Genomic DNA, 14025 nt, shown 5'->3' with positions numbered 1-14025 from the left:
GGTGACTCCTTTTATATGCAGCTAAAGGAATTCTAAGGCAGTTAGGTCATTCTTTCTATGATTGGCTTACACGAGTGGCAATCATATTTGTACATTCCTGATTGGTTAGGGCTAGCAGGCATTGGCTATGGCTATAGGTTTTCCATTTGGGGGCAAGTCTGGGCAAGCGCCAGGTGCTGTCTTTATTTGGTTATTGCCTTGAGATACTGTGGGGGCTGGCTCAGGCCTGTTACATGCAGTTTGCTCATCCTTGCTACTGGGAGCGCGGGTGATTGATTGACTCATGACTTCCTTACAAACTGTCCAATTTCAAGAGGCAGGAACTGAAGCCTACTTCTTAACTGAGTTATTAGTTGCCTGTCATGGTATTTATTTGCCTGGCCTTCTCACATTTTACTGTGTGTAAAAATTATAATTTTTTTTATTTTACTAAAATGTTTAAAATATGATAAAAGAAAAATGAGTGTAAGCCTTTCTTTTGTCTCCCAATTTCAAAGTGGTTAGTTCTGGATATATTTGACAGTAAATGAAAATATTTCCATGAGACTTCCCCCCAAACATGTGTTTTGGTAGCAGCAAAGATCATAATCCACATTAAAGTCTTCAGAAGTCTTTCCTGTCTGGTGGACTAATTAATCATATGATACTTTTCTATCCAGGTCTACAAAACTGCCTACTAATGTCAAACAATGGAGGCTACCAACCAGAGTTGAATTGTGTATTTATGTTAAATCAATATGAATTATATTCATTTAAAAATATATAGCAAAAGAGAACAAATTAAATGATAGGACATTTGTTGGGTTTATGTTTAACTTTTGTAGGAAACTGAAGAATGATACTGATGGTCAATAGTCAGCAAGACGGAAGGCATGGGAGCAGAAGGCCGTTCTGCACGGATTCTGAGCTCCGCTATCTTGCTGCCCTCAGTGACTAGATGTTAAATTCAAATATGTCCTCTCTGTGACACAGCTACAATCACCACTTTTGTAACACAAGCTCCAGCTGAACCGACAATACAACATACAAAGAATCTTTGCTTTTTTCCATTGTGGATTTTCCAGGAAATACCAGATTAATACCTATTTTTAAGTCAAGACCAAAAGTCTGGCTTCTATTACTTTTGTCTCACTCAGAACTCACAATCATAGGAAGATGGGTAAGAAGGCACTTCTCCTTAGGGTAATCACAAAGTTACCTAAAGAAACTTACACATTATTGCCTATATTCCAAATGTACCAAGAAATGATTAGAATCACACCTAGTTGGCCAAAACAATGACCTTACCACGCTGGTGGAGTGGCTGGCCATTCTCTGTAGGTGTGCTAAATAGTTAAGATGGTATCAGTGCAGCCTAGTTACAACAATGGCTTGTGGGCTGAGCATGTGAAGATAAACATCTGTTTGTTGCATATAAAAATAACAGTGACATATCCCAAGAGAGGACTGAAGAACTCTACCCTCTCACGTGTTTCTCCCAGATTTCTCCTTTCTCACCATGAGCTGTTTTTGTTACTGTCCAGACCAAATCAAGAAACAATGTTTTAGTGGAAGAGTCATTTCTTCAATGTCCTAAAAGAAATACCCAAAAGGCTATCTTTCTAAAAATTATTCTTTGAAAGTTTACCTCAAGTTCCTCATCATGACACATTTTTAGTCATGGATTTCTTGTTGCTTAGCACCGTCTTCTAGTAAGACCTGAAGGTTAAGTGTCTAGTTGTGCATGGTGGCACATACCTTTAACCCCAGCACATGGGAGATGAAGGGGATGGATCACTGAGTTTGCCACTAGCCCAAGCAACATAAGTTCTAGGGCAGCCTGGGCTGCACAGCAAGATCCTGTCACACACACACACACACACACACACACACACACACACACACACACACACTCTGCAATACAAATGTACTGAACTTTTATCTTGCTATGTTTTAGAGCCATTTGGGATGATATTCTACAGATACACTTCATAGGGGTCTAACAGTGTCTAACCAAGAGCACTTTACCTATGTCCTTGGGTTTTCTTTGGTCTCTATCCAACTTTTAGTTCCTTGTTTAATTGGTCATAGAAATAAAAAGAGACCTTGCAAACTGCTTTAGTGTTTTGCCTTGTTTATGTTTTTACTGTAGAGATAAATGTTCATCTGGTAGCCACACAGTAAACTCTATAAATGGAAGAAATGAGTCAACACCTCAAATACAATACACAAACATGAATATGACCTTGGTTTTGACCTCAGTGAAGCTTAGAGCATCATCTCAACTTCAGGGGAGAAAACTGGGGCTAAAGAAATATATGGATCACAGGCTGGATAAACACAAAATTTAAGACAAAATGTGTTTCCTGACAGTTAATCCCATCAAAACACTGTCTCTCATCAGCATATAAATATTTAAATTAAATATTAAAATTAAAATTCAAATATGAGCACAAGAGTCAAAGAGGAGTCAAGAAAGAAATTCAATTATTGATCATGGTGTGTGTGTGTGTGTCTGTGTGTTCTGTGTGTGTCTGTGTGTGTGTGTGTGTCTGTGTGTGTCTGTGTGTGTGTGTGTGTGTGTGTGTGTGTGTCTGTGTGTGTGTGTGTGTGTTGATAGTTAGAAACATGAGAGAAACAAGCAGTTACTCATTAGGAAAAGATGTATCAAGTGAGTAAGGAGGAAAAGATTGAAATCACACACAGGGAGGAGAATCCAGTTTGCAGTCAATTCAGCCAATCCAATTTTAACATTGTTTACATTAAAAAATATCCACATTAGACTTGAGTTCAAGCATTCCCTGCTGCTGGTACTCACCACTATTGCCTACAGACCACTCCATTGCTTGGACGCCCCTTTTCCCTTGTTGGAGTCCATCCTCTTGTAATTCTCTCTGCAAGAATCTGTAAGAAGAAAAATCCATTAGTATTTGTCCAAACTTTGTAAATTTTATCATTGCTCTTAAATGATTATTCGCTGTGGTACAGAGACACAGGTTGAGTTATTATTTTTCAGAATTTAGGAACATATCCTATTACCTTCTAATAATATGCATGTTCAATGTAGAAAACCTATAGCCCCTTAATTGTCACATTCTAGGGAATCTTTAGAATGAATCCCTGTTAAATTATCTTCTACCTTTAACCAACAGTCGCTCTACACACAATTTTGAATTCTTGTCTCGCACAAAGAGATGTGGCTGAGAGTGAGAGTGAGGGCTGAAAGTTGGGCCACTGGCCACTCAGCCAACTTGTGGAATTAAAGGACGATTGTCAGAGGGTATTGTTTTCAATTTTATACCAAAGTGCTAGACAGAAGAGAGAAGGCACTGTGTGTATTCAGCGTTCAGTTTTTTTTTTTTTGTTTTTTTTTCTTATTTCTCCTATTTACCATCTGGATCACCGTCTGGTTCAAATCAGCTGAGCACCCACGGTTGTCAGCAATTACAGAGCCCAGTGCTAACATCCATGATCTTCTGCAACATCCCAACCCAAATGTCAACACACATGCAATCTTCTCTCCAGGACCAAAGAAGAAAAAAGCAAGAGCTGTGGTCTTTATATTTCAAAAATTTTAAAGTCCAAACTTAAAATTATTTTTTCTAATGTTGATCTGATGAGAAAGATTAAAAATATATATACTCGTTGAAGAAAAATTTTCACTAAATTAAAAATATTTTAAAACCATAAAGTAAAGAATCTCTTTTGAGTTCATCAGACTAGATGCAACATATTTTAATAAAGCAAGTGAGCTTATATCAGATTTGGGGGGGGGTGGTATAAGGAAAGGCTGCATTTGTCCCAAGGATAGTTTGGATAACAGACCAGAAATTGCTATAAATTTTAGGTGGTAGAGACCTAGAAATTACATATTTTCTAATGCTATTGTGAGTATTAAGAATTCTTGGTTGAGGAAGGCAGGGATGTTCAAGGACAAAATCACATGTTCTAATAGAAGGCTGCAAAAAGTGCTTCTGAGAATATTTACCAAGCTAGCCCCCAACTGATATGAAGGCCACATGTGACTTTTAGCTGATGATGAGGAAAACATATCAGTTCTTACCATCCTGTTTCTTTATAGGGGGAAGGGTTCTAGAGGTAAGAAACACAGAAATATGCTGTGAAAATGTTAATGTGCAGAGGAATGACTCACTGTGACGGGAGGCTTGACTTAGGGTCTTGGGTTTGCAACTGACTCCCAGATTTCACCTTAGCAATGAGACTGGACTGATTTGCAAAGCATGGAAGGAAGAATGGTCTCCCTGCCGTAGGCAAGTATGTTCACCCATAACCATGCTGAGAGCTCTGCTACTGTGCATAAGGAATTGCCTCATAGGAGAGAAAAGTAACTCTACCTTAATATTCTTTATTTGGTAATCAATTGCTTTCTCCCAAGTGAGTATAACGTTCATTTTCCACTTCAAAATCACTTTAAGAATTTTGGACTTACGACTTTTTACCTTCAGTATCATGGTGATACTGAAGGTAAAAAGGGACAATCTTAAGTCTCAGTTCCTGGTTATAGATGACAAATGTATATTCCGATAGAAATAAAAGCCGTAAGCTACCTCCCTGCCTTTCTATCTTGTTGAAGCAAGTCTTGTTGAAGATGGAAATACTTCTTTACCTCTATCCCAGTGACACGCTTGGCAGAGCAAAGCCTTTATGTCAGTCATGCGCATACTCCTCCCCAAGCCCCAGCTCTTGGTTATGTGGCAGTGATAAGTAAATGCTCCTCTGATCTTGGTTCCAAATGAGTAATGTGTACTGTATTATACACTTGGAACCAAATCCACCATCTGTTTCTTTTTACCAAAACCATGTGGCTGTCACATGAAAGGCAGCTATTTGCCGGCATTGCTGAATTATTACTCTTTTTGATTAACATTGAGGATGCTTTGAAAATTTTCCCTCAGAGAAAGTCTGTATTGTTCTCCGTTGTTTTGTTTGGTTTTGAGGTGTTGGAGAATTGAAAACTGCTCCGATTGGAGTGTCACAATAGCCAAGTTATATATGCTGACTCTTGTGCCATTAATCCATTTTCATTATCTCAGTCTATTAAAGCAGTCAACTCAGCATGTGGCAGAGCTAGAAAGGGCATAGTGGTGGACTGAGGAGGAAGCTATGGGGGTTGAGAGCATCCTCCCTGTTCTCCAGTCACCAGAACTATCTGTCCCTTACCTCCACGACTTCCTTTTTTTCTGCTGTCAACTTCCTGCACCAATCTCACTTGAAATTCCTAAGCTTCTCTAACACCAAGAACACAACATCTTTCCAGTTGGAGCAGAATCTAGCTTCATTACCAGGTTATCATTATTTGTTTGTTTTAAAAAATAATAATATTATCTGAAGCAGGGTGGTTCACAAGGCAAATATATCAACTACTTTTATAAATAAAACTTTAGGGGGACATAACCACATTCATCCTTTATCCTGGGTGTCTGTGGCTACATTCCTGTTGTAATGGCTGATTTGAGTAACTGCAAAAGACTCTGTATGTCATATAAAACTTAAAGTGTTTAGTAATTATCCTTTTTAGGATGTGTTTATTAGACTGCAGTCAATGCTCCTTACACTATATGTTTGGAGCTTTCTTTCTTTTATTTTCTGTGTGACCTTTCCACTGTTCTGCTTTCTCATCTGTAAATTGAGGATAGAAATAGAACTGGTCTCAGGGAGTTCTTCTAAGGATGACGTGAGGAAATGCAATTGAAGCACTTAGCATTGAGTCTGGGCAAACACTCAATAGACAGCGATGTTAGAGCATGACATCTTATTTGACGCTGGTGGCATTAACTCTTATGACGCAGCTCAGGACAGAGGACATGTGGAGCTCCATTCATATGTGTCACTACTTGTGGTATTTTAAGCAAGTTATTCTTCTCTGATTTTTCTCTCCATAATGGGAATAATGAAAGCTATTGTAGAGACCAAAAAAATCGTTAAGGTGTTTATGAAGACCACCAACAAGTAAACATGGAAAATACCAAGTTCAAGATCAGAGCAGCAGCTTCCCAATTTCTAGAGGTAAAAAGAAATAAAACCCTCTTGATATTTTAAAGTAAAGGGATTTTTAAAACAGAATTGTGTACTTAGGAAAATAATCAGCTAAATGTGAGATTAAATAATGACCTTTGGGGAATGAAATTGACTAAATTACAAAATACCACAAAACCTTCCATAAATTGTCAACCTTTCTTGGCATGTGCTGAATAAGAAAACTGGAAGTAAACCATGATCAGGAGAGCATTATGATATCTGGGGGGATCCTGAGTGGTGAATTTCGGGGTGGGGTGTTCACTCATCTGGGATTCCCTCATTAAATCAAGAACCAATTGGATAAATTGAACAAAATGTAAAGTCAACTTCTACAACAAGCCTTGGCAAGAAATTTGATTAACCAAGGGAAAAGTCCATCGATTTCAGGATATTTGCAAAGGAGATCTAAAACCAATCAAAATTGTTTTCAAAGCAAGTGCACAGTAGGACAAGAAGCCAGTGGGATTTAAGAGAATAGTGACACTTGGGGAGCAAGGAGAGGTAGAGAAAATAGTGAAGCAGATACAGCAGGAAGCCAAACTGGCAATGATCCCCAGAACAGGGAAGTGTTAAACAGCATGGTCAGGAACTCTATAGCAAGTGCAGATAAGGTTCCAAAAGATAAGGGTGACAGAGATCTTAGAGTGGCTTAGGCAAGAGCAGGCACTGAGAAGCAAAGAGACTGGCAATGATTATGAGAGACCATGAAAAGGTGTTGAGAGATCATGTACATCCTCTCGCAAGTGAAAAGCCAATAAAGAAAGCAACATTCCATCCAGACAGACATGTACTAGGAGGAGCACTCAGAGTGGCATTGTGCTGAGAGTTGATATTGAACACTTGTGAACATACAGGGGATATTTTCCTTTGTGGGAGTTTGAGTCCAGCTTCCAACAAGATGACCTGGGAGCTTAGAAAGGGTTAAGATAGTTGAACTTCCCTCCTAAGAGATGATTCCATTGGCTAAAGGAGGCTCTGAAGATCAGGTTTTACTGTGGTTGTTTATCTGAATTTATTTTTTATTTAACGTTCAACATAGCAGGGATCTCTATTCTCACACATCTCCATCCACTTGCTCCCATTCCCAGCTTGTAGCATTTGAAGAAGTTAAGTTTCTAAAACCATCCCACGCCATTCAGATGCACAGCCAAAGCCAAAGCCACTGCTATAGAAAAATGGGTGGGTTGGTCCACATAGTTCAGAGCCATATACTTGTCATGACCTTTGCTACCATCTTAGTACATGCAGGAAAGAACAGAAGATGTTGGCATGGGCAACGGAGGGTAGTTGAAATTTAAGAATATTAATGAACAGTAGCTTCTATTCACTCTGTGAAATAAAAGCTCAAATCATCACTAAGAATAAATGGAAGGTGGTTTAAGTAAAGGTCTAGAATCTTGACTGACTAACACAGTGAGTGCTACAAGCTGGAGTGGACATTGATATATTGTCAATCAACTTAGATGGCTCAGATGATGTTGGGAACCTAGAAATTGTAGCAGCACTGATTTGGGTGTATTTTTGGTTTTGTTGGCATATAAGAGAAACATATAGATTTTATCTGACCCAGAAAATTGTGGATTTGTTCCTTTTTGTGACCTAATCCTGGAGTCTATGTTATGATATTAGTAATACCAACCTGCACAGATCCGTTCAGCAGCATAAAAGACATAGAACCCAGCCTCCTGGCTTCCCATTGTGATATGAAGTTATGATTTGTACTTCCTACAGGGCAGACTCTTCTGGGCTTTTCGTGTAGATTTAAGTCACTTGTGATTGAGATGGGCTTTTAGTTCACTGAATTTGCTATCACTTTGAGTCTCTGTGATAAACATCCCCATTTTGCTCCCATGTACCTTTTATTCTGTAAAGGGCTGGGGCTAGGGCAAATTTAGCAGATTGGGTATAGTGGAGAGATGAAGATCATTTTCAAAAAAGAGCTCTTGTCTTTACAAAAACTACCCTCAAGGAGTGCACGCAGGCAGATTTAATGTGCCACAAAGTCATTCTGGGACAGACACAGGGTGTTAGGACGTTTCTGATTCCCTGTCTTTCAAGGACAAGAAAAACTTATAATGATTTTAGAACAGAGAGTGGAGGACGATACCCCCAAGCAAGACATGTGATGAAAATAATTAGGAAGCTGCCAGCCAGCAAGTCTCCACAGAGAATTTAGAGGCTTCCCTGTAACGATCATATCATATAATAGGTTTGGTTAGCCAACAGTGCATGACAGAAGAAAACACACAGACTATGAGCAGAATAGCCGAGTGTTCTGGTCTTCCCTCCACGAATGAGGAGGCTGGGTCCCAGGGGTCAGTAAGACCCTGCCTGAGGCTGTACATGCTTCTTTTCTTTTCTTTTTTTATTTTTGAGATTATACTATAATTACAGCATTTTCTCCCTTCCCTTTCCTCCTTCTAAACATGTTCTCTTCCTTGCTCCCTTTCCATTTCACAGCCTCTTTATTCATTAATGGTCAGTCCTGTATAGGCTAGAGAGCAGTTCTCATAAAAGGGACCCACAGTCCAGACTTTAACAGAGTAGACACACCAGTGACCACAAGGGTCCCCCCTCAGCTCCTCTCAAGGAAAGAGTAGCTCTCATCAACTATAGAGATATCATCCATTGTAAATATCCATGATGTCCATTTGAACAAAAGGAAGGACAGAATGAGGAATGAAGTTAAAAATCACACTATGAGTGAGCTGGATGAGTTCCATGTATGGGATTCTAAAAGTGAGAAATCTACAAAAGAAAAGAAATAAATGGATGTCAGTCAATGGAAAAGCATTTGTTAAGCCTATGCAAGGCCCTGGATTTACTCCCTAAGAAAAGGAAGGAAAGAAAGTGATCCACACCATGGAGCCATTATGCTAGGTTGGGGAGCTATTGCAATGGTCTGGACAGCCTAAAGGAGGTGATTATGAGAAGTAAAGGGATATATAAGAAAAATGCAAAGGAATGATGAATGGCTTGAGATGGCAATAAGAAGAAGAACTAAGAAAAGAAACAAAGTTAAACTGAGGAATACAATGCAACTTTGAACTCTGAGATACTGCAAGTTGACAGTGTCATAGACAGATGACATGCATTTGAGAGTCACTGTTGGGCTGGCGGGGGGTTAGGGGATGGTTCAGTCAATAAAGTGCTTCCCTGGTAAGCATGAAGACCCAACTCAGCCTCAGAATTCACAGGAAAAAATGCTGGGCATGCTGGTGTGCACTTGTAAACACAGCAGTAGGGAGGCACTGGGCAGTGAGCCTTGCCTCCTCAATGATGCCCAGCTCAGTGAGAAGCTGTTTCAAAAAGCAAGATGGATGGCTCCTGAGGTTGTCCTGTAACCACATGTATGTACATACAAGCACCTACACACACACACACACACACACACACACACACACACACACACACACACACGAACTACTGTTGGAGAACTATGGTTCTAAGCATGAAATGTAGATGTATCTTAACACAGAGATGGAAATACAGGGGAGACTGCAGGCCAAGAGCTGATCCTAGGAGGAGAATGTCATACCTTGAGAAATGGAAGTTCGTGTTCTTGGAACTCAAGAGTTGATACCACAGAAGCAGAGACAGCTGGGGTTGGAAGGTCAGAAAACATATTTAGGATGTTCCCATTTTGGAATGAATCCGGTTGAACAGCATTGTTTCATTTGAATTATACTATAATTACAATTTTTTTTTTTTTAAATGTTTTTTTTTATTACATTTATATAGGCAGTTTTATAAAAAAAAAAAAAAAACAAAGAACAAAAAAATAAAAAAATACAAATAAGAATAATAAAAAAAAAAAAAAAAAGAAAAAAAAAAAAAAAAAAAAAAAAGACTATAATCCAAGAGGAACAAAGCATGAAGTCAGGTAACTATGATTATCAAAGTGATATCAAGGCTTTTAAATGTCAGACTGATTGGAGCTGTGGAGAAGTTACTGGAAGTAGCCATGTTGTGCATTTCATCACTTTAAACACCCACTTTCTTAATTTGAACAGAATGAGTTTATTTCACACATGGCCCAATCTGATTGTAATCAGATGCAGATGTCTTTAAAAAGGAGTCACTGACATAATTTTGAAAGAACTATCAGAGTTAATATTTATGGTTTCTCATGTACCACTGAAAGCATGTAGGGTGTTGGCATCTGAAATGGAGTTTAAACGTTTGAAAAACAGTACTGTTGCTGTACAAGAGACTATACTACCCTTAGGTGAAATTCAGTATGTATTCACTCCATTTAAATTTTACTAACCTCCACTGGCAAATTTGTGGATTTTCTTCTCAGAACATGCACTGAAAGCACTCTATGCTAGTCTCTGCTAACTGAATATTATTTCATTTACATTTGCTCTCATCTCCACACTGCTCCTTATCCCACCCATAGTGACGAAAGCTCATTTTATAAATTCAAACATTTCTGTAGGTTATTTAATATCGTATAATAGGCAATTAGAACACAACCTAATGCATTTTAAGCATCATAGGAATAATACAAAAATAAACAAATAAATAAACTTGTAGCATACAAATGACTGCAGCTGATAAATAAAACAGATTATTTAACAACAATTTAGGGTTAGTTCCAGTCTACTGTTAAACAGCATAGCAAATCTAAAAATGTCAGTATTGTTCTTAAGCATGGGATTTAAGTTGATTTGTAGATAATTTTTATAATGTTCAAAGTTGGAACATTAAGCTGACATATGTATCCTTTTATTTCTTGGTGTCACACAGCAAACAGAGTTAGTTATTGTAATTGTGCACAAAAATAGACTGTAATTGACCACACAAAGGCATGACCCACTGAATTAAAAGTAACGAATGCTGAAAAATTGTCTCAATGTTTTTGGTTTAATGTGTTCTTGCAGCTATCATTCGGCTAGCTGGGTGGATGCTGTATCTTTAGTTCTCTTCATTAGGCAAGCATTTGGGATACTGTCTGCAAACTGAGTCTTTGATGCTAGAATGGCTGCATGTGACCTTATCTCCTACTGAGTTTTGGAAATTATATTAATAAGGATATGGGACACTATGCTGCAGTAATAAATTGACCCCAAATCTCAGTAGATTAATGCCACAAATATGTTTTCCTCACTCTGTCTAAAATTAGCCTGCCTGGAGTGTTGCTTCACAAAGTCACTGAGGATTTTGGAGCTTCTGTCGTAACACAGCAATATCACTCAAAAATAAAAGCAAACACCAGTCACTACCGAATATGTTATGAATATATCAGGAATCCAGACTGAAAGGCTCTCACTGTCGTCACTTGCACTGCAGTGTGTTTGGCAAGGGAATCTAGGAGCCCCAGGAAGAGGAAAATGCAGGTGACCAGCTAGTACCACATCTTTGTCAGGATTACTCTCCCTAGGAGATAGAAAGCAGAAGCTGAAAAACTTCTCAATTGTCAAGGTAGGAAAGGCATTTGAGTCTGGACAAAAACACTCAGCTTTTCTGGCTCTACATTTGCAAACTTAAAAACTGTATGTGAGTTTATGGGGAGAAGAACATCAGGACCCTTAGATACTATCCTGTCCCGTAAAGTTGGTTTGAGATTGTGAGCTTCACTATGTTCTGTGAATGAGAGCAAGAGAGGGCTCACATTAAAACATATCTAGGCATTAAATGCAAACAAACAAGCAAACAAACAAAAGAAAACAACCCTTCAGTTTTTCCTCCTTTCTCTGCTCACAGTTCTGAAGCACCCAGCACCCACAAAATAGCCTTAAATGGCAAGGAAAGAGGCAATAGTCTTCTATCCTTTAAAACTAGAATTCTTCTATTAAAAAATGATTCCAAATTTGGGAGCCAGTAAGAGTCCTTTGAAAATAAACATGAGAAGAGAATGTCGTCTTTTTTCTTGTTGGATGTATAGCATCTGATGTTTGTTTTTAAGGCTAGCCATACATTACTGTGGCGCTTGTAAACTCAGGATCCTTCTGTATTTTGAGGTCGAAGCTGGACATCATAAGACACCAAGAAAATGAGATGACACTATAGAAGTCTCAGGAAGAAGGAAGAGGTGCTTCCTTTTTCTCTTGGTTTGGCTTCTCCCCCAGTCACTATGCCTGCTGCCTTTATATGGGTATAAGAACAATGTTGTATTGAGACACACTGGAGAAAGGAGCTACCTAGAAAACTGTTTTAATTTAGGAGCTTATGAAATATTTGACACTCTTTCTTTCTTCAAGGCTTTATTAGCCTGGCCATTAATTGACTCTCATGATATGAAAGAAACCCAATGTCTATTGAAATCAATTACATCATGCAAATGATTTTCTTTGTAAAATGAATTATATGAGGATCATAAAGGTCATGGATACTAGAGGGAAATATAATTGGTTAATTACAGTTAAAAAGTTATACACCTTGATCTAAATTGAGAGTGATTCCTTAACTATAGCCCTTCAAGATCAGAAGCAAAGGTAAAAATTGAAGCCCTATACTTGGTCTTAGTAACTTGGTAATAACATATGTTACATGCATACCAAGGGGTATGATGGTGGAGGGAGGAAGATCAGAAGTTCAAGGCCAGCCTAGGCTACAGCTACAAGAAACTGACTCTTTAGAAGATCTATAAATACTCCTTCCACCTTAAGAAACTAGAAAAATAAGCAAACAAAACAGAACGAAGGTGACAATAAGGATTAGAGCAGCAGAAAATGAAATAAAAATAACAATATATCAATAAATACTGAGTATATCTATAAATCAGAGATGGGCTCTTTGAAAATATCAACAAAAATCAATGATTTTTTTGGTAGAATGACAAAATGGGAAGGGGGAAGTAGATTCAGGTTACTAAAGAAGAGTGAAAGCAGGCTGTTGCTACCCATCTAGCAAGAATTGGAAAGAATCCAGGGAATAATATGAAAAACTGTGCACCAACAAAGAAGATAACTTAGTTCAAAATGGATAAATTGAGTGATAAGATTTCCAAATATTCTCAGGGAAAAAAAGAAAATATTAATAAGTCAACAGTAAATATAAAGGCTGAGTTAGTAATTTTAAAACTTTCTTCAGTGAAAATGCAGGTGCATTTGACCCAATGATGAATTCTACTAAAAGTTCAAAAAGGATTAATTCCAATCCTTAGCAAATCCTTTAAAATATATAAAATGGTAAGTGATGCATGGATCCTTTACTAAAATAGACCACATATTGGGACATAAAGCATCTCCACAAATACAGAAAATTGAAATAATTTCCATTCCTAATCTAACTATAAGGGAATAAAACTAGATAACAACAATAGAAGTCATAGAAAATACACACAGGCATGGAGATTAAAGAGCACACTACTAAATAATGAATGAAAGAAATTTTAAAAAAAATTAAAATTTCCTAAAGTTGAATGAAGAGGAAAACACAACATATAGAAATGTATGAAAGCAGTCTTAAAAGGGAAGTTCATATTAGCTCTAAGTTTCTACATGAAAAAAATCAAAGAGAATGCAATTAAGCAACTTCACGATGAACCCTAAAGCCTTGGAAGAAAAAGGAACAACACCCTAAAGCAGTGGACAGGGAGAAATGAGCAAGATCAGAGCAGAAACTGATGAAATAGAAATTAAAACCAGATGTTGAGAATCACTGAAAGAAGTTAGTTTTATGAAACGATTAGCACGGTTGACAAATCCTTATCCAAATTAAGCAAAGGAAAGAGAAATCCCCAATTTACAAAATTAGAGATGCAAGAAGAGATATTACAATGAAATCTAGAGGATAAGGATGTAGCATGAATCTTCAAAGGTCTTATTAATAAAAACAAACCTGGAGCCATGTATTGGGGTGAACGCTGAATGATCAGAGAAGCAGAACAAGCCACATCCAACCTCATCTCGCCAAATCCTCAGCTGATCTTGTTTCCTCAGACTGAAAGCCTCTGAGTTCTCATCTGAATGGATCTCAGCTGAACTACTGCTAAAAGCTAAAAGCTTTAAAAGGCTCTAGTTTCTGGTCCTCACAACTTATATACCTTTCTGCTTCCTG

The 14025-nt window shown here is 37.9% G+C and overlaps 1 long non-coding RNA gene across 1 annotated transcript in view; it reads right to left on the bottom strand.

The window, feature by feature from the left end:
• LOC119086262 overlaps positions 1-14025 on the bottom strand; it is a 251078-nt gene that overhangs the window by 118937 nt on the left and 118116 nt on the right. The window contains exon 2 of the long non-coding RNA XR_005089504.1: positions 2798-2883. This is a non-coding gene — a long non-coding RNA (uncharacterized LOC119086262). The remainder of the gene's footprint in view (positions 1-2797; positions 2884-14025) is intronic.

The sequence above is a fragment of the Peromyscus leucopus genome, chromosome 19, assembly GCF_004664715.2.
Source record: "Peromyscus leucopus breed LL Stock chromosome 19, UCI_PerLeu_2.1, whole genome shotgun sequence".
Classification (NCBI taxonomy): domain Eukaryota; kingdom Metazoa; phylum Chordata; class Mammalia; order Rodentia; family Cricetidae; genus Peromyscus; species Peromyscus leucopus.
This window is presented reverse-complemented; position numbering and strand designations above follow the sequence as displayed.